The following is a 20,941-nucleotide window of genomic DNA, read 5'->3' as shown; positions in this document are numbered from 1 at the left end:
AATGGCAACCCATTCCAGTATTCTTGCCTGGAGAATCCCACAGACAGAGGAGCCTGGCAGGTTACAGCCCAAGGGGTCACAAGAGTCGGACATGACTTAGCAACTAAATCACCAACAAGGAGTTGGGGCTGCAAGTTCTAACTCTCTAATTACGTGTTAGATTCCTCTGGCAACCAGTCTCCTTCCTCCAGGAGTCACCACATTTGTATAAATTGGGGTTAGATCAAGAGGGATTTGTTATGAATAACGAAAGATACCTCTCACCTTTGTCACTAAGGAAATTCCAAAGGCTTTAGGGAGTTCTGGTCCAGAAACAGGGGGCAGAGATCAAATACATATTTCTTACTATGTCACAAATGGTTAAAAAAAAATAAAAGAAGGTATGCCTTGTATATTAAAGGAACATATAAATTAATGACAAAGGATGGGATAGTTAGAGAAACATGAAACTATTGACAATTTAGAATCCAGAAGGAACTTATGCTTCCATTTAGATTAATATGCACATGCATTAGAGTTTAAGTCATGCTTAATTTATTTACTTTTAAAACACATTAAAAATAATCTTTATAAAATATGCTAAAAATTTTTAAGATTAAAAAGTTAATTAGTAAATTTGACTGCCTTTTTCAGTACCTAAAATGCAATCTGTTAGTCTGTGGGCGGAACTTGTTGTTATTTTATTGTGTTATGCACTGACCAACTGTTAATTTATATTAAGCCATGTATGGGTAAAAAGAACAAATTATTTTTAAAACTGATCAGAAATATGTCTTACTCCTTCCAATAAAATTCAATCCTAGTGCTGTTAATTGCCCCTGTCTTTGTACAGGACAACAGATGGACTCCATGGCTGAAAGGAAAAATTCATGCATTCCAAAGGAAATTTTGGTAGAAATTCTCAAAGGAAAAAAAAAAGGCATGAGAAAGAGCATTTGAAGACAAAATCATACGAAATTTATGTGATTATGGGCCAGACATAAATGTTTTTAAAGTGTACAGGTAGAAATACAAGTTTCCCTTGCTGCCTAGAAATAGAGCTTTCCTATGAAAGCTTTCCTAGGCCAAAAAAGTATAAAGGGAAGAAGCAATTACCTTAGGACACTCCTTGCTAATGAAAGCACAAAATCAATGGAGGTGAAAGCACAAATGCTCACAGATACAGTTCAAAGCTTATGGTACCTTGATGTTGAGATGCTGCTGAGGTAGGTCCTGGGGAAGAAGCTTGCCGAGACCACTCTCACTGCATGGGGTGCACTGCCTCTATAACAGCTTGCTGCAAAACAAATAGCTGAATGATATTTTCATTTTCTCCTTTTTCCATAAAAATGAAAATCCTCCTGAAATTTCATTTTGTTAGCTGAAACAAGCACTAATGTAGGTCTTTCATAAACACGAAGTGGAGTAAACTTACGAAAAATGGAGAATACTTGTGAATACTTTCCATTTGATAATAGTAGGGAAAGACAGTTTTTAAATTTATAACTTATCTATAGTTCCATGCTTTTTAACTACATCATATCCTTTTTGTTCTTAGGTTTGATATTCTGTTAAAAAAACATATTTGGTGAGCAACATATTTTTCTCAAGGTTCTTATTCTATGTTTGAGGAAAAGGGCCCTCCTAGTGCAATCTAACGCTTTTGTATTAAAGGATGACTAATTATGCCCTCCTTCTCTTGTTCACACTTTTCACTAGTCAGATGAAATGTTTTGCAAATTTAGAGCTTATGCACCATCTGGCTTTGGTACATAATTCACACAGTCAAAGACAGTGTAGTTTAGTTACATGACTAAAAGGAACCAATTTGAATCCAGGAAGACCTTCCTCTGTCATAGGCTTTATGAATATGGACTAATTATTTACTATCTCTGGTCTGCCGTTTCCTTATCTGTGAATTGAGGACAACATACTTACCTACGGAGTTGTGATATAGATGAAATGATTTAAGTATAGAAAGGTGTTGGCTTAGAAACAGAGCGCATGTCTTTTAGAACTGAACATTCACTAGTAGTTGATTATTAATTTTTACCTAAGTATAAGGAAAATGTAACCATTCAACCTAATCTAATATCTTTTATGAACTGGTGGCTATTGCTACAATGATGATTAGAGTAGCAAGTGTTGTAGGACACAAAGAAGGGGGTATCAGTTTGATTTTGGAGACAATGAAAGGCTTGAGGAAACATAAAGATGTTTCAACTAAAAAAGAAAAATAATTTGAAAAACTTACTTAATATACCAAATATTTGATGGTGAAAAGTGAAAGTTGCTCAGTTGTGTCCAACTCTTTGAGACCCCATGACTATACAGTCCATGGAATTCTCCAGGCCAGAATACTGGAGTGGGTAGCCTATCCCTTCTCCAGGGGATCTTCCTGACCCCAGAATCAAACCAGGGTCTCCTGCATTGCAGGCGGATTCTTTACCAACTGAGTTATCAAGGTATGGACACCAAATCAATACAAAGTTTGTGTGATCCTCCATTTTGTCTATCTATCTATCTAAAATTTTCAGCCCTGCCCTGCTCCAGCTTTGGGGCTCGAGTTACAGTTCTCCCAGTCCTCAAGGTTCCATGCAGTCTCTTGGAATTCACAAAATCCTGTCAGCCCTCATCCACCACCATCTCTACCTCTCTTCCATTTAAACTGTAGAATCCAGAAAGCTCTCTAATGAGATTAAGAAACCATGAGTTCAATGTTCAGATAATTTCATAGTTTTGTGTGTTATGATTTTTCTTTTTTGGCCTTGCATCTTATGGGGTTTCCTAACCAGGGGTCAAACCTGGACTGGCAGTGAAAGCCCTAAGTCCTAACCACTGGACTGCCAGGGAACTCCCTGATAGGGTTAGTTTCCTGAGAGTAAAAGCCACCCTGAAGAGGGAATTGACAGCTGTGGTCATTTTTCAGAAGTTTCTGCCTTTACTCGGATAAATGAGGGGCTTCCAGGTAGCTCAATGTAAAGAATCTACCTACTAATTCAGGAGACACAGTAGATGTGGGTCTGATCCCTGGGTCAGGGAGATCCCCCAGAGAAGGAAAAGGCAATCCCCTCTAGTATTCTTGCCTGGAAAATCTGATGGACAGAGGAGCCTGGCGGGCTGTGGTCCATGGGACCGCAACGAGTCGGTCACGACTGGGCATGCATACACCTCAGATAAAGGGAGTTCCAAGAAGTATTTTCGCCTGCATCTGTTGAATCTCAAGTATTTCTTCAGCTTAGATTGTCTTTATAATAACCATGTGGTTAAAGGGAATATTTCCATACAGTGGATTCTATCCCTGTTTTGAGATGTGCTTGTGATTGCAGGCCCCCAAATCCCAGACTTGGAGGTCTGGGAAAGTCAGTGATTATGTCCATCACCTCAGTTATTAAGGACCCTTCTTTCCTGCTGATCACAGCAGTATTACTGCTGTTGAGGGTCATCTTCTAGGTGACCGATGACTCTGCCTCATATGATCCTCGTGTATCCTCCCACAACAAATATCTTGTAGGCTGCATAAAACATACAAACTGGGACAGGGGAAAGAAATTAAAGTGATTCGCTCAGAATTTGTAGCTATAATATATTGACTATATAGCTATACAGACTGGCACTATTCAATAGATACACAATATGAGGCACATGTAGAATTTCAAATTTTCTAGTAGCCACATATCTTAAAAGTAAACAAGTAAAATTCATTTTAATAGTGTATTTTATTTAATACAGCATATCTAAAATATCATTTCATCATGTAGCTGATACAAATACTTTATTGAGATATTTCCATTCTTTTTTCATATGACAGCTTCAAAATCTGGCGTGTATTTTATATTCATATTGCAAGTCAACTCAGAACAGCCCCAGTTCGGGTGCTGATTGGTCTCTTGTGGCTTGTGCCTTCCATACTGGACAGTAAAGAGGCATTTGTTTAATCTGACTTAAGGAAAAACATGGTAGCACAGGGAAAGATATTCTCATTCTAGAATTTATGATTATATTTTATTTTATTTTTTATTGAAATATCATTGATTTACAATGTTTCAGCTGTACAGCAAGGCAATTTGGTTATTTGAAACAACTGTCCAAGACACACAAACTAGGCAAGGAGTGAGTAATCTAGCACACAATATTTCACATCTTCAAAATGCAAAATATGACCACCTAGAGATCCATAGCATTAGGACCAAATGTCAAATGTGAAATTGATCACAAAAGAAAATTCATATCCTAGACTTTAGAAGACTCAAGAAAGCCACATAGCTGCCTTTCAATATCTGAAGGAGTCTGAGTAGACAACCAACATGAATCAATGCTTTTTGTTCAAAGGAAACTAATATTTTAAATGCATATTGAGAACTCCTCTGTTGTTATTTGAATCTAATGGCAAAATCTCATTTCTGCTGAGAACTGACTTCCTATATTTCCATCCTGAGGAGAAGCCTCAATGTACCCAACTCCCTCATTCTGTAATTACAAATCTTGTGTTTCAGTCTCCTTCTGGAAAGAGCCCCCCACCTAAATGTTAGGAAGTCATTAAGAATTCATCTCCATTCAATCTTCTGAATTTCTGCCAAGATTGCTAACAGAGTGCCAAACAGCTCTTAGATGCTTGTAGATCTGGGCTGAACTGAGCAGGAGGATTTACAGTGAATCTCTATTTACCATTACTGATTCTGAGTGATCAGATTTCCTATTAGATTTAATTCTGATGACTTCTGTTGGTTTTACTAGTGAAAACAGTGGAGAAATGGAAAATAACATATGAAAAATGTCTTCAGTGTAATCACATTACTAACATGGATATTTCATTTCTTAGGAGCTCTCCTGGTCACAGTTTGCAAATCATTGTCAACTAGGTACTGAATTTTTCAGTAAATATATTTCTCTCTTTTGCGAAATTAGCTTACTCTGCTTCTTCTTTTTTGTAATTGTCATAAATCTGGAAGCATGTAACATATGGTAGTTTTATTTCTTCATCATTATGAAGATGTATGACACCAGGGAGAAAAAATTGAATGTAATGTGTGTGTCAGCACAATATAGATAATTAATTGCTATTTAAGATATACTAGGGGATAGTTTTTATTATAAGCAATCTCTGTGTTTTCCAGGCCTTTGAAGAATTGTATTTATGACCATTTACTATTCAGAATATAACCCTGAAATCCTCCCCTCTGCTTTATGAAAACATCATACTGTCAAGCAGTGTTTTCCCTGTGAGTTTATCAAGTCACAAGGTAAGTGACAGTTCACCATATAAAGCTATTTAGAGTAAATAAAGATACAGTTTACTATAAGTGATTACCTAATCTCCTTTTAATTCCTGTAAAGTCTCAGCATATAAGTAGCTTGAGTAAATGACAATGGGGTATAGTTTGAGATGACATACTGTAAAAATTTTTATTTTGAGAACTATAGAAAGTAATGATTATGGAGATATCTTTTATATCAGGAGAATATCTTTTATTGAGCACTTATTTGCTTCTTTTGAATAGCCCCTCTCATTTTAGATGTTAAAATAAAGGAAATAAAGTATACTTTTCTACCATATCAGACCCCAGAAACTGAATATTAAGTGTCATATATATGTACATATATGTGCAACACCCTCTAGAATATACTAGGGATTTTAAGAATAGAACAACAAATTTAAAGTTGCACTTTTCTGGGGATCTTTATAAAAAAGAAAAGTCATTGGACAAAAAAGACAGATCCATTTAAAACACTCAACCCAAAAGTGAAACAAAACCATATGTGTACATGCATATGTATTAAAGGAAAAATCTGTGTATATATAGCATATATATTATATACATATATATAATGTATTACATATATATGTATATACCTCCTCTCCTTTAAAGTAGCACAAATGAGGCATCATTAGCCAAACTGGACACTTTATGTCTTGTAAAGTCACTTTTCATGCAGATTACTTGGAAGGTTACTGTTTGCCTCTCTTGTACGATTTCCATGAAATCAGCATTCAGTAAGCCTGGCTTCCTGGCAACAACGGAACATTCAGCTCATGTGTGAGGGAAGAGACCCCTCCAGTGAGAAGGGAGGCAGAGAGTGGGAAAAGTGGCAACTCGGGTACAAAGGAGCAAAGAACGGTGATTCATAACGAGGGTGGGAGAGTCAGGCTTGCCTGTCTCCACGCCTGCCACAGTATAGATTCCATGCCTGGCACTTACTTGGCAGATGAACCATGAGGGCACTGACTGGCAGCTTTATAAAGGTAACCTTTATGTGAAGAGGAACTGTTCTTCAACAGTGTCTCCAATTTGCTTGCCACAAAAAATTTTTTTCACGAAGAAAAGGGGAAATTCATGAAGAAGCATATTTCATTCTTCTATCTTCATTTACCTCTTGCTGCAGAGGCAACGGTCAGGGTTCATTGTGAAAAATTTCCTCTATGCCTTGTGTGTTCTTCATTGTCCTAAAGGATGTTTAAAAGACAGTTAATTAGAGAACACAACAACAATGGCTTTCATTAGTTCATTGCATTTTCATTTCAATTCAGGGCCATACAATAACTAGTCCTCCCTAGTAACCTTTTGTATGGTTAATTCTTTCAGTCCGTCTCATTCCCAATAGGTCAGTCTCTACCTAGAATGTTGCCCTCTGTCCTATTGTCCCTTCTTTCACCCACATGCCACATTATAAAAGTGGCTGTGACGGTGGCCTTCTTGCTTCCATTTAGATGTCTATCAGCCTATAATTTGTTATTCTCAGAACTCATGTACTGACAATCAGAGGTGCCAAAAAAGATAAGGCACCTTATGTCTGAGAAAGAGAAAGCCCTTGCATAAGAGAGTTGGAGGGAATTTTATACTCTCACAGTTAGAAGCGTGAATTCAGTGGAAGAAAACAAAAATAAAATCTCACCTTGTTTTTTGATGAATATATAAATACCAGGAACAGTCTCCATACTGAAAAAAAAAAAAGTGTATTTGAAGAGTTTACCTGCCTGTGCATGCAGAGTAGGCTGCCAGCTGAGACTGGTGGTAAACCCATTCAGAAATTTCAAATCATAGCTCCTTCAGGAATAATGTGCTTTTGTGCCTGCTAGCCCCAAGCCAGAAAGGGCTTTTCCCCTTACAGCTGGCCTCAGGCTTAGTGATGAATCACTTGCTTCTTTATATTTTTGCTCCTCGTATTTTGTTAGAGATTACTGGCCATAATTGATGGCTCCATGCAATTCGTAAAAGCAGAAAATAGCTGCTTTAGAGTAAAACAACAGGAAGAAAAAGGCCATACTGTATGTGTACCTTAGGTTTGTCACTAAACTAGTCAGTTATGCTTGCCCAAGAATGGGAATTTAGTTTCCTATTTTGTCGCTCAGATATTATGGTCTTTACTCATAATAACTGGATCATGCTGTAAATCAAGAAAAATAATGTCTTTTAGCCTAGCACATGGAGAAGAAAATGGCACCCCACTCCAGTACTCTTGCCTGAAAAATCCCATGAACGGAGGAGCCTGGTAGGCTACAGTCCATGGCATTGCAAAGAGTCGGACACGACTGAGCAACTTCACACACACACACACAGACTAGCACATACTTTTAGGCTAGACTGAATATGGCTCCATTTTGAAAGGGTGTTTTGGATTATAAAAACAGTATCATATGTTCACTTTCTATATATTGGTACTGCACTGTATACTTTTTATTTTTAGTATTTATCATAATTCTAATTTATCACCAACTCATTCATTACTTATTTACCAATAAGTTTAGCATTTGTAAACTAAGCCCCAAAAAAGTAGAGACAAATTCCTCTTGGTCATTGCTTATCCGCATCACCTAGCACATGTGAGATGCTCGATAAACATTTCAAATCATTGGATGAAAGACTAATACAAGGATGTATAATGTAAGGTCTCACTATATTATGTACTTTGTTATGAAAAATCAGCCAAATGTATGCATTTATATGAAAATATGAGTGAGAGGTAAAAATAACAAGATAGGAAGTGATATAGAAGTTTGGGGGAGGATACATTTACTTTTTTGACTCAGGAGGGAAGATTAGGGCAGGTTACAAGGCAGAAACAGTGAAGCAGGGCTTGAAAACAGAAGAGCAATGGAAAAATAGAGGGACTGAGAAGCATCAAATTATTTGGGTAGAACAGATTGAAGCAAAGGGCTGATTTATGAAGATGTTGGAAATCATGCTGGAAAAGACAGATGAGGGGCAGTTTACCAAGAGTTTTGTATAACAAACTGTAGGATTTAGTTTCTATTTAGTCAGAAAAGGAGTCAGCAAGGCTTTTCAGTAAGTAAATATCAGGGTCAGAGGGAGGCATTGGGAAGACTAATCTGAGAGCATTGGAAATGATTTGTTACAATGTGAAGAAGGAAGAAAGTGAAAGTGAAGTCGCTCAGCCATGTCCAACTATTTTCGACCCCATCGACTGTAGCCTACCAGGTTCCTCCATCCATGGGATTTTCCAGGCAAGAATACTGGAGTGGGTTGCCATTTCCTTCTCCAGGAGATCTTCCTGACCCAAGGATTGAAGCCGGGACTCCCTCATTGTAGGCAGACGCTTTACCGTCTGAGCCACCAGGGGAGCACGGAGTTGCATTAAAATGCTATTGTTATTGTTCAGAAAGTGGATAATGGGAATACGAAGTATGGTGAAGAAGGAGCATTTAAACTTAGGAGAGTGATGACTTAGAGGTTATCAACATCAGCTAATAAGCCAGTCATGGCACTGTTAACAGAAATATGAAAAAACAAGCAACGAACAAGTTTGGATAAGATGAATTTAGTACTCATCATGTTAGATTAGAGGCACTGATAGACTATGTTTAGAAATTTGACAATGCAACTGGAATTTCATAGTTTAAAATCTTCATGATAGAGCAGTGCAGGATAGTGGGAAATACCAGTATGAGGAGCAGTTGATGGATTAAGTGCATTGGAGGTGAAGGTCATTGGGTCATCAGAGCTAAGAAGGTGAGGTTCATTAGCACTGAGTAGTCTAGGGGTAAAGGATGAATGGGAAGAGAAGATTTACTTCTAAGGAGGCAATGAAGAATATGTTCCTTTTTGCCTCCTTAGAATGAACTACGACAGACTTTGCTTTCTTGGGCTCCAAAATCACTGCAGACAGTGACTGAAGGCATGAAATTAAAAGATACTTGCTCCTTGCAAAAAAAGCTATGACAAACCTTGACAGTGTGTTAAAAAGTAGAGACATCACTTTGCTGACAAAGGTCTGTATAGTCAAAGCTATGGTTTTTCCAGTAGTCATGTACAGATGTGAGAATTGGACCATAAAGAAGGCTGAGCACCGAATAACTGATGCTTTCGAACTGTGGTGCTGGAGAAGACTCTTGAGAGTCCCTTGGACAGCAAGGAAACCAACCCTGAATATTCATTGGAATGACCGATGCTGAAGCTGAAGCTCCATTACTGTGGCCACATGATGCAAAGAACTGATTCATTGGAAAAGACCCTGATGCTGGGAAAAGATTGAAGGCAGGAGGAGAAAGGGACAACAGAGGATGAGATGGTTGGATGGCATCATCGACTCAATGGACACGAGTTTGAGCAAACTCAGGGAGATAGTGAAAGACAAGGAAGCCTGGTATACTGCAGTCCATGGGGTTGCAAAGAATCAGAATGACTGAATGACTGAAAAACAACAACAATACGATTTTTTAAGGCTCTTGTTATATATTGACAATATAGTGCTATTGTCTCTCTCTCTCTCACCGCCCCCCACACATGCATATACATATTCATGTTACACTGTTGGTTCATACTAAATTTGAGGTACTAGGTACTGTTTCTTCCTGGTGGCTCAGAGATAAAGAATGCACCTGCCAATGCAGGAGACATAGGTTCGATCTCTGGGGTTGGGAATATCTCTGGAGAGGGAAGTGGCAACCCACTCCAGTATTCTTGCTTGGTGAATCCCATGGAGAGAGGAGCCTGGTGGGCTACAGTCCATGGGGTCCCCAAAATGTCAGACATGACTGAGTGAATAAACAACATTTCTTTTTCACACATATAAACTGCTACTAAATTAGATTTTCTCATTTGAATACAAAAGCAATCTATAAGTCTCAACCTCTTAAGACTCTATTTTGAATTCTGTTTCTGTACTACATCCAATCCAGGTTTGTGTTATCTGTAAATTATATAAGCAAACCTTCAATATCTTCATCTGCCTATGGTAAAAATTCTGAACTGTGCAAAACCCAGGTCTTCTTATAGTTTACTAAAGTCTCCTTATATACTGACATCAAATTAGTTGAACTTTAGAATCTTTGAATTTTAGAGTAGAAAATCAGCTCAGAATTAATTATCTCATGTGCTTAATTTTTTAACCAATTAAGAAACAGACCCAAAGAAATTTACTAATGTTTACAAGGTCACACAGTTAGAATGATAAAGATACACACTATTGCTATTCCACGTGTTTAATTTCATTCTCATTTTCCTCCCTACCTGCCAAATGTTTTTATCCAAAATTATATCATTGGAAGATTCACTACACACATCATTGAAATCAAGACATTTATGTCAACTAATTACTAGAGAAATGCAAATCAAAACCATAATGAGATATCTCCTCACACCAACCAGAATGGCTATCATCAAAAATCCACAAGCAATAAATGCTGGAGAGACTGTGAAGATAAGGAAATCCTCGTTACACTGTTGGTTGGAATGTAAATTGGTACAGCCACTATGGAGAACAGTATGGAGTTTCCTTAAAAAACTAAAAATAGAGCTACCATATGACCCTGCAATCCCACTCCTGGGCAAATATCCAGAAAAAAACCCCACAATCTGAAAAGATACATGCACCCCAGTGTTCATTGCAGCACTGTTTATGATCGCTAACACATGGAAGCAACCTAAATGTCCATAAATAGAGGAATGGAAAAAAGAAGATGTGTCCATTATATATACAATAGAATATTACTCAGCCTTTGAAAAGGATGATATAATGCCATTTGCAACAACGTGAATGGACCAAGAGATTGTCATATTGAGTGAAGTAAGTCAGACAGAGAACAAGAAATATCATAGGACATCCCTTTTGTTGGAATCCAAAAAGAAATGATGCAAACAAACTTACAAAGTGACATTACTTTGCCAACAAAGGTCAATCTAGTCAAAGCTATGGTTTTTCCAGAGTCATGTATGGATGTGAGAGTTGGACTATAAAGAAAACTAGCGCCAAAGAATTGATGCTTTTGAACTGTGGTGTTGGAGAAGACTCTTGAGAATCCCTTGGACTGCAAGGAGATCAAACCAGTCCATCCTAAAGGAAATTTGTCCCGAATATTCATTGCAAGGAGTGATGCTGAAGCTGAAACTCCAATACTTTGGCCACCTGTTGCAAAGAACTGACTCATTGGAAAAGACCCTGATGCTGGGAAAAGATTCAAGGCAGGAGAAGGGGACGACAGAGGATGAGATGGTTGGATGGCATCACCGACTCAATGGACATGAGTTTGAGCAAGCTCTGGGAGTTGGTGATGGACAGGGAAGCCTGGTGTGCTGCAGTCCATAGGGTCGCAAATAGTCAGACATGACTGAAATGAACCGACTGAAACTTAGAAAAGGAAAAGAGACTCAAAGACTTAGAGAACAAATTTATGGCTGCTGGAGGGAAGGGATAGTTAGGGAGTTTGGGATGGACATGTACACACTGCTATACTTAAAATGGGTAACAAACAAGGATCTACTGTATAGCAAATGAACTCTGCTCACTGTTGTGTGGCAACCTGGATGGGAGGGGAGTTTGGGGAAGAATGCATATGTGTGTCTGTATGGCTGAGTCCTTTCTCTGTTCACTTGAGAAAGTCACAGCATTGTTTGTTAATCTGCTGTACTCCAATACAAAATTAAAAGTTTAAAAAAATTTAAAAATGAGAAAAAGAAACTTTATGTCAGTGACATTTTCCTCTCAACATATCAGTAGAAATGAAGTCAAAATGGCATGCCTTGCTTTAGTGTGCCATTTATTAATTCAGCCTGCATTTTCTCACTGTCCTAAGGAAAGTATATATACTCCCCTTCCTAGCTTGAAGATCACTCTTTGTTATGAACAACTAGAAACAAAATTAATTCGATGGGATCTTGGTGTCCAGCACCTTTTCACTTGAGGGAGCAGAAAACTGTGTCACAGAGAAATAAAATGGCTTGCCCAAGAGTGATACTGAGTCAATTTCCTTTTCTTTCTTATTTGTTAACATTACATCTTAAGCCCTGAGACTGTTCCTCTTTCTTTTTACTTGGAACAAGCCATGAGCCTCATCCTGTTCAGTGAGGACTTCAGTCTTCCTGATACTATTTGTACAAGTTCACACTAATCTTTGGCTTAGTCTTGGTCATGTGCCCACATTCCGTGGCTTGTTCTAGTTCCTTTTAGAAGGTGTCTTTACTTGCTTCCCTCCTTACAATTTTAGGGCATTTTTAAGTGATTACTTAGTTAAAATTCTTTCCCTCCAGCCCATTCCAGATTATTCCTGTTATCACAAAGCCAATCTCTTTACAACAGCATGTTTTTGCCCTAAATTTTTAAAATTTATTTTCTGAAACTCAAGTAGAACTTTCCCTTCCCATACCTTACTGTTACTTGGTAATAATTGTTGTTACCAAGTCTTGTGTAGCACTGTAGCCTCTACCCAATATTGCCATTTCCACATTGTCAATTTGTTCTTCAGTGATGATTAAAATTCGGTCGAGGTGATGATAGATTGGGATTTGGGGACTGACATGTATACACTGCTGTATTTAATACAGATAACCAGCAAGGACCTACTGTATAGCATAGGGAATGCTGCTCAGTATTCTGTAATAACCTAAATGGGAAAAGAATTTGAAAAAAGATAGATCCATGTATATCTATAACTGAATTACTTTGCTGTATACCTGAAACTAACAGAACGCTATTAATCAATTACACCTGTCTGGAGGATTCTTTTCCATTTCTGATGTTTCCCAGCAATACCTGTGATGGGGTGTGTAAATCTGTCCAAGTGTACAGTTCAGTATTGCAAACCTTCCCCTTGGATGCTGATATAACCCACATTCTCCACAATCAGCTTTATTGGTAATATAAAGATGGTATATCTTTATATTTCTTCCTTTTCTATTTGTGTTCTCTGTCTAGCTCTTCTCTCTTTTAGCTCAGGCAGGGGACAATGGACATAACACTTGAGTTCCACCAAACCCAACACCTAGGAACCATGTCTTGAAACACTGAATATAACTCCAGTGCTTCTGGTGAAAGCTTGTTAGCCTGCCACTTTAACGTTCCTTAAAGATAGCTCTGAGGGACTGTGTGGCTGTGAAATGAGGAAAGCTCTGTTGATGGAGAGAAGAAGAAAAGGAGCTAGCAAAGGAAATAGGAAAGGAGGGAATAGATAGAAAGTGAGAGATGATACAGGAGTTTACAGATGCACAAAGCACACAAGTTCTCCAAATAGCTTCAGATGTGTTATATATTGTGCATGTGGTGATTTTGATGGTAAAAAATAAGAGAGATGAAAAGGTAGCCAGAAAGGCTATTAGGACAATAGGTGCTCTAATCTTTTTTTTTTTTAAGATAAGGGATATTGTTAGAAGGAAACAGTCCATGAAAAAGACTGAAAATGCTAGAAAGGAAGTATTTATGTGTGAGTATGTTGCTGTGTGAGGGGGAGGGAGAGGGAGGGAGAGAGAGGAAGGGGAGAATCTTACATCAGTGTTTCTTAAGGTAATTTTTAAATTCAGATTCTTTAACAAGCTCAGGGATCTGTATCTTAACACCTGGCGATTGCTAAACACACTAAAGATTAATAACTATTATTTAAGTGTCTTTGAAGGGGATGTAATTTTGTGTTTACTGGCAAGAGACTAGCTTTAGATAAGAAGTAAAGCCCTTCTGACTCTAGATGGAATGATGAGAATATAGAAATATGTTTAGTATATGGTGAAGTTAAAAAAAAAAGGTATATAAAAAGGTGCAAGAAGACTTGTATTACTTAATGTTGCATGGTTTTTCGCTTTTATTATTCTTTTAAAGAGAGGAATAATTTTCTTGTGTATTAGTCCTTGTGCATACGTTCTCAGTTGTGTCAACTCTTTGTAACCATATGGACTGTAGCCCTCCAGGCTCGTATGTCCATGGAATTCTCTAGGCAAGAATATTGGGTTGGGTTGCCATTTCCTCCTCCAGGGCATCTTCCCCATCCATGGCTCAAACCAGTATCTCCTGTGACTCCTGCATTGGCAGGCAAGTTCTTTTACCCAATGAGCCACCTGAGACTACCCATTAGTCTCTATGCTTGGTACTTCACGTGTATGTCACTCAGTCATGTTTGATTCTTTGCAGCCCCAAGGACAGTAGCCCACCAGGCTCCTCTGTCAATGGGATTCTCCATTCAAGAATACTGGGGTGGGGTGCCATTTCCTTCTCCAGCTTGGTACTTTGCTTCTGTTCTATGCCTTAATATTCAACACTCACTCTGTAGAGTTGACATTATTTTCTCCTTTGTCTTGAAAATAAACTAAGACTGATAGAAATTGAGTAACATGTGAGGATGACACATTCAAGTACTAGTAGAACTGGGGTCTGGTTTCAAGTAAATCAAGCAAATCTGTCTCCAAATCTCCAGTTTATTTAGCATAAGGTAAGGGTCATCAGACTTTTTCTGTAAAAGGCCAGGGAGTAAAGGTTTTATGTTTTGTGGACAGTTACTCAACAGTGGTACTGACTGCAAAAGCAGCCACAGATAATAATGTAAATTGTGGGCATACCTGGTTTAAGGAAAGCTTTATTTGTGGATACTGAAATTTATAGGAATTTACAGATATAGAAATTACACAAGTTCCCCAAATAGCTTCAGATATATTACATAACTGTGCAAGTAGCAATTTTCATGGTAAAAAATAAGAGAGATGAAAAGGTAGCCAGAAAGGCTATTGGGACAATAGATGCTCTAATCTTTTTTTTTTTTTTGAGATAAAGGATATTGATAGAAGGAAAGAGTCCAGGAAAGAGACTAAAAATGTCAGAAAGGAAGTATTCATGTAATTTCCACGTATAACAAAATATTTTTTTTCTCTTCATGTATTTTTCAACCATTTAAAAATGTAGAAACCATCTTAACCTTGTGGGCTGTATAAACCCAGATGGTGGGCCATGGGCTTATCAGCTCCTGGCATAAGGCTCTGGCTATCAGATTCATGCTCTTCACATCATTCTTCCAAATGTAGGATCTGAGATTATCCAATCAGAGCAAAAACCAAGGCTTATAGTGAGAAGTAACTTTCTGAAATAATCATTGTTGTTGTTTTTTTTCAGAGGAAAAACATGATTCTGTTAGTTCTGTATCATTTTACATCTTTTGATCCTGGGTCAAAAAAAGAAAAAGCAGACTATAGTGAGGATTATGTCACCTATCATCTATTTGCTTTTCCAGATTCTTTTTCCCCACTGCTCTGAAATGGAGAAGTCTAGTCTGAATGGCTGCCTCCTTATTCTCTGGCTTTTGCTTAGGGTTGGCCAACAGGGAGCCCTGGTGGGGAGTGAAAGGGAGGGAGGAGAGTTCAGTTAGGATCTTTATTCATCTACTCCCTCCCTAACAGGTCCATGCAGGTTGGATGTTGACTCTAAGGTCTCAGCTCCTTTTTAAGCATCCCTCTTTGTGATACACCTCCTCCCCAGGTTCTAGAACCCACTGTCCTCCTCTCTACTTCCATTCTAGGAGGAGTGCTTGTGTCTTGTGCTACTACCCAGGGGGAGCCACACTATCGCTAAGAATTTTTTCCGTATCTTTCTTGTACCTTTGTGTCCAGTCCTTTTATTGCTCTCTTCCCATGTTACACAATTTGACTGTGCCCTGTTCCTTGTGAGGAACACGTGAGGTGAGGACCCTGTCTAATACAGAGAACGAGATTGTGCTTGTAGCAATATCTGTTTAAGAGGCTTCTGCAGAGGGTCTCATCCTCTGCTGCTGCTGCTGCTGCTGCTAAGTCGCTTCAGTCGTGTCTAACTCTGTGTGACCCCCATAGATGGTAGCCCACCAGGCTCCCCTGTCCCTGGGATTCTCCAGGCAAGAACACTGGAGTGGGTTGCCATTTCCTTCTCCAATGCGTGAAAGTGAAGTCACTCAGTCGTGTCTGACTCTTCACAACCCCATGGACTGCAGCCCACCAGGCTCCGTCCATGGGATTTTCCAGGCAAGAGTACTGGAGTGGGGTGCCATTGCTTTCTCCACTCTTCCTCTGCAGGAAAAAAAAATTACCATTCTTTCTTTGTGTTCACACTGTACCCTATATTTTTCACAGCTTTATTGAAGTTTGACATACAATAAATTGGATATATTTAAAGTACACATTTTAATAAGCTTTGATATAAATGTCTACCCATGAAATCAACATCAGAATCAGGGTAATGAGTACATTCATCACACCTGAAAGTTTTCTTGTGTTTATTTATTTATTTTTTGAGCTTAAGCTCTTTCTTTACTGCTCTCCCTCTCCCGTTTCACCCCTTCCCCAAGCAATCACTGATCTACTTTTGGCTATTAAAGATTCATTTATTCTTTTGAGAATTATTTATATCTGGAGAATCATTTCAGTATGAATTTGCTTGTTTCTGGTCCAGTCTCTTTCTCTTGGCATAATTGCTTCTTATAACATATTCACTTGTCATATTACAAAGTGTTTATTGCCTGTACATGCCAGCACATCTATTTGTCTCTATTTAGATTTCAAGTTCTTCAAAGTATGCTGCACTTGTCATTGTATCCCTAGAACGTGTCATAGCACTTGACATAGAGAAGATACTGTAATTAAGGAAGGAAAGAAGGGAGGTATGGGATGGCACCTACCATCCATCCCCTGAGAGCTCTTTGCTTTTCTAGCAATGAAATTTCTTAAGTAGCTCTGTGGACAGTGTTTAATGATCTATTCAGAATTGAAGCCTGTCAATAGGACTGGTTCTCAGTCAGGAGATGAAGCAGATGACTTTCTTCCTCTTTGACATGGGAGCTATCATCCTACACTTGCCTTGTCCTTCCTTCCTCCCATTTCCTCTGTAGAATCCAGAAATCTACCTGTCTGTTGTATGTAAAGGATGTACCAGCAGTTTCTCACCACCCATGCCAGCAGGGGAGAGAGGAGGAGTGGAGAGGGGATCCCTGGGGAGGTGTGATAAGGTTAGACAGCATGGGATTCCAGGGCTGAAGCAGAAATAGTCTTAACATGTGTGTGGGGTAAGGTTGTGGATCACATACTCCCATATAGGTACTTCCCGACAGAAATGAACAGAAAATATACGTAGTTTCTTCCGCTATCATTTTGGGCTAAATCTGTGGAATCTGAAGGACCTGAATTGTCTTTATTGAGAGCTAAATAGTATGATTCCTTCCATTTAGATTTCTGAACTTTGAGACAACAAGATTGATTCTGCAGGAAAGCACAGGCCTTGAGCAATCAGCTTTGGCCTCGGGGTACAGTGAGTACATGAATTGGTTTGGTTAATGGTCTGAAAATCCTGTGATAGAACCCTCTCCCCTCATTCAGATCGGAGATGTCTATCATCTTAGTCCATTCAAGTTCAGGCATAGCCTGGAAAACTCCTTCTCTATATTCTCTTCTCCCATGGGTTTATCAACAGCTGTTAACATCATGCCTTTATTCTGGGACACAGATGGACAATAAAAGTCCTACAGGATTAAAAAAGGTAAGTAATTCCAGCTGCCTCTTCCATCTTTTTTAGATGCTTCATGGTCTTCTGTCTTCAGCCCCTTAACAGAGTCAAGACTGATTATTTACATTTTAGTGTGATTGAGTTCTATAGACAAGCCCAGGCTTGCTGGGGTAGCAGCCAGCTTACTCCCAAGGCATCCTGGTGCCATGGAGTGTGTGTAACTAAAGTCCCAGGCTACAGATTTCAAAAGCATTGCTTCCAATTATTTACAGTTACATAGATATAAAAGTTTATACAAGAATGAAATAGATTTATGGGTTACCTTGGAAACTTAACTGACACATGTAACATGTTGTAGAAGTTTCCTTCTATTCCTTCTTTGCTAAGAGATTTCTTTAAAAATCAGTAATCATTTCACACCAGTCAGAATGGCTGCTATCAAAAAGTCTACAAACAATAAATGCTGGAGAGGGTGCGGAGAAAAGGGAACCCTCTTACACTGTTGGTGGGAATGCAGACTAGTACAGCCACTATGGAGAACAGTGTGGAGATTCCTTAAAAAACTGGAAATAGAACTGCCAGACGACCCAGCAGTCCCACTGCTGGGCATACACACCGAGGAAACCAGAATTGAAACCGGGGTGTTTAGACCATTTACATATTTTGTGGGATTTCCCAGGCAAGAATACTGGAGTGGGTTGCTGTTTCTTTCTCCAGGGGATCTTCCTGACCCAGGGAAGGAGCCTGTGTTTCCTGTTTGGCTGGCAGAGTCTTTAGGACTGAGCCACCAGGGAAGCCCCATAGGGCATTGTTACTGTTTGTTATTTTGGGCGGTTCTTTCATGACTCATGTAATTTCCTCAGTGAATACAAAGTTCAGCACACAGGTGAATACTTACAGGGGACAACTTACACATCTTCAAGTATTATGATCCTCTCTCTGTTTGAAGTTCCTCCCTTTGCTACTCTTTCCTGAGAACTCCAGATGCTTTGTTCTTTCCAGATGGTCAGTTTCATCTCCTCAACTCAGGGAGTCTCCAGTCTCCACCTGGTTTCTTCCTTCCTGAGCTGTGGTCTGGAAACTCTCTCAAGAATGTCATAGGGCTCATCTCATTGTTTCCCATTTCTCAGGGATCTTTATTTTTTGTTACCTGATGTCAGTGCCTTGCAGGTCATGGTTTCATAGTTTTCAGTTTTTGTTGTTTTGGGTGGAAGGATGGAACTTGTTCCTGTTTCTCCATTTGGGTGTGGGCAGAAGTCTGTAACTTTTTTATAATGGGAAAATATATCAACAATTTAGAACAACTGACTAGGGATCAATTTGGAAGCATCAACTGTTTTAAAGTTAGGTATTGGCTGTATAATCAGTTCTTTCAGAATTAGAAAAAATGAGGAAACTAAGATAACTCACTATATTGAGCAATGAGAATTGTTTATAATGAGACCTTTTGATACTTAAAATAAGCTGAAATATCTTTTGAGATATCAAAAACATGTTAGACTATTTTAGCAAAGTTTTACAGTTCCAAATTATCTTGCATTCCAATAAATAACTCTTATTATGCATATGGTAACTCTCACTTAAAGAGGATGCTTGTATCATTTTTCAGCTATTTAGGAGAAAGTCCAGCACGGATTGTCGTAAAGGTTTTGATCATTTTATACTGTTTTCTTACAAGTTTATTTTCTCTTCACTCTCAGCTTCTTCTGGTGGTTTTTTTTTATTAGCATTGATTGTTAAAGCAAAGATCATTGTAATGAATTTTAGATTTGGTCGTTTTCCAGTTGCTCATATAAAAAGCTATATGAACAACTTGAAGATTCTTGGCCTGCTTGAAGCACCAGATTGTGTTTGGGAATATATGATGACAAAAGGAAAGAGATTAAATCTAAAGAAGATACCATATGCCTAATATAATCTCATTTGAGGTCTGTTCGTCTTGCCTGGAAAATCTCATGGACAGAGGAGCCTGGAGGGTTGCAGTCCATGGGGTTGCTAAGAGTCAGACACGACTGAGCGACTTCACTTTCACTTTTCACTTTCATGCATTGGAGAAGGAAATGGCAACCCACTCCAGTGTTCTTGCCTGGAGAATTCCAGGGACGGCAGAGCCTAGTGGGCTGCCGTCTATGGGGTCACACAGAGTCGGGCATGACTGAGGTGACTTAGCAGCAGCAGAAAAATGGGATAGGTGCAAAGAGTGATACAATCATAGACCATAGTGTAGGGCCATATTCCTTGAAGTGCCAGTTCATGATAAAATAAAAAGCTTGCATGGGAATGCAAATAAACTCACCAGATCCTTTATTGGGAAAGTCTTTTTTTAAGCCTTTATTGAATTTGTTGCAAATTTGCTTCTGTTTTATGTTTTGGTTTCTTGGCCGAGAGGCATGTGGGATATTGGCTCCCTGACCAGTGATTGAACCTGCACCCCTTGCAATGGAAGGTGAAGTCTTAACAACTGAACCATCAGCGATGTCCTGAGAAAGCCTCAATATGAAAAAAATGTCAGTGGAACTAGATAGTGTGCTTAGTAATGGCAACAGACTGAATGCTTATTTTCCCCCAAATTGATGTGTTGAAATCCTAACCCTGAAGGTGATAGTATTAGGAAGTGGGGTCTTTGGGATGATGAAATTACAAGGGAAGAGCTCTCGTAAACAGAATTGGTGCCCTTATAAAAGAGCCCCGAGAAAACTCCTTTGTCCTTTTAGTTTATGTGAGGTTATAGCAAAAAGACAACTCTACAAGTGAACTCTCACCAGATACCGAATCTCCCAAATCTTGTTCTTGGATTTCCAGCCCCTAAAATTGTGAGAAATAAATTTCTATTGTTCATATCTACCCAGTCTATGATATTTTGCTATAGCAGCTGTCAGGGAGGAAGAAATTTTCTTCTACCCTTCTAGATGGCCTAAAAATTAAATTGGCATGAAACAGATTTATAGGGGGAAAATCAAACAAATGTTTAATAACATATATATATATATATATATATATATATATATATATATATATATATATATACATGAAAGAGACCCAGAAAAACTGAGTAACTCACCAAAATGGCTGAAACCTTCTTCTTAAAATACTGTTTTCTGCTATAGACAAAAAATGTTGAAGATAATGCTTTGGGACCTCAAAGGGAGGGAGTCAATTGACATGGAGAAAGAAAAGCAAATGTTTGATAAGCAGATGTTTGCTAGGCTCTGCAAAGACAGGGAGATACAGAAGGAAATTTTAACAAAAAGCCTTTGCTAGGCTTCTTCCACTCTACACAGGAAGT

The 20,941-nt window shown here is 38.6% G+C and overlaps 1 long non-coding RNA gene across 4 annotated transcripts in view; it reads left to right on the top strand.

Moving 5' to 3' along the window:
* Window positions 1-20,941, top strand: part of LOC145524008 (uncharacterized) — a 181,685-nt gene that overhangs the window by 13,426 nt on the left and 147,318 nt on the right. For 3 of the 4 annotated variants that reach the window (XR_014067018.1, XR_014067016.1, XR_014067019.1), the window contains exon 3: window positions 5,097-5,222. This is a non-coding gene — a long non-coding RNA (uncharacterized LOC145524008). Of the gene's footprint in view, window positions 1-5,096; window positions 5,223-9,053; window positions 11,896-20,941 lie in introns of those variants that run through there. The other variant, XR_014067017.1, reaches the window with a different exon arrangement.

The sequence above is a fragment of the Giraffa tippelskirchi genome, chromosome 10 (genome assembly GCF_054371585.1).
Source record: "Giraffa tippelskirchi isolate mGirTip1 chromosome 10, T2T-mGirTip1v1.2.pri, whole genome shotgun sequence".
Taxonomy (NCBI): domain Eukaryota; kingdom Metazoa; phylum Chordata; class Mammalia; order Artiodactyla; family Giraffidae; genus Giraffa; species Giraffa tippelskirchi.
Note: the sequence above shows the minus strand (reverse complement) of the source record. Positions and strands in the feature narration are given on the sequence as shown.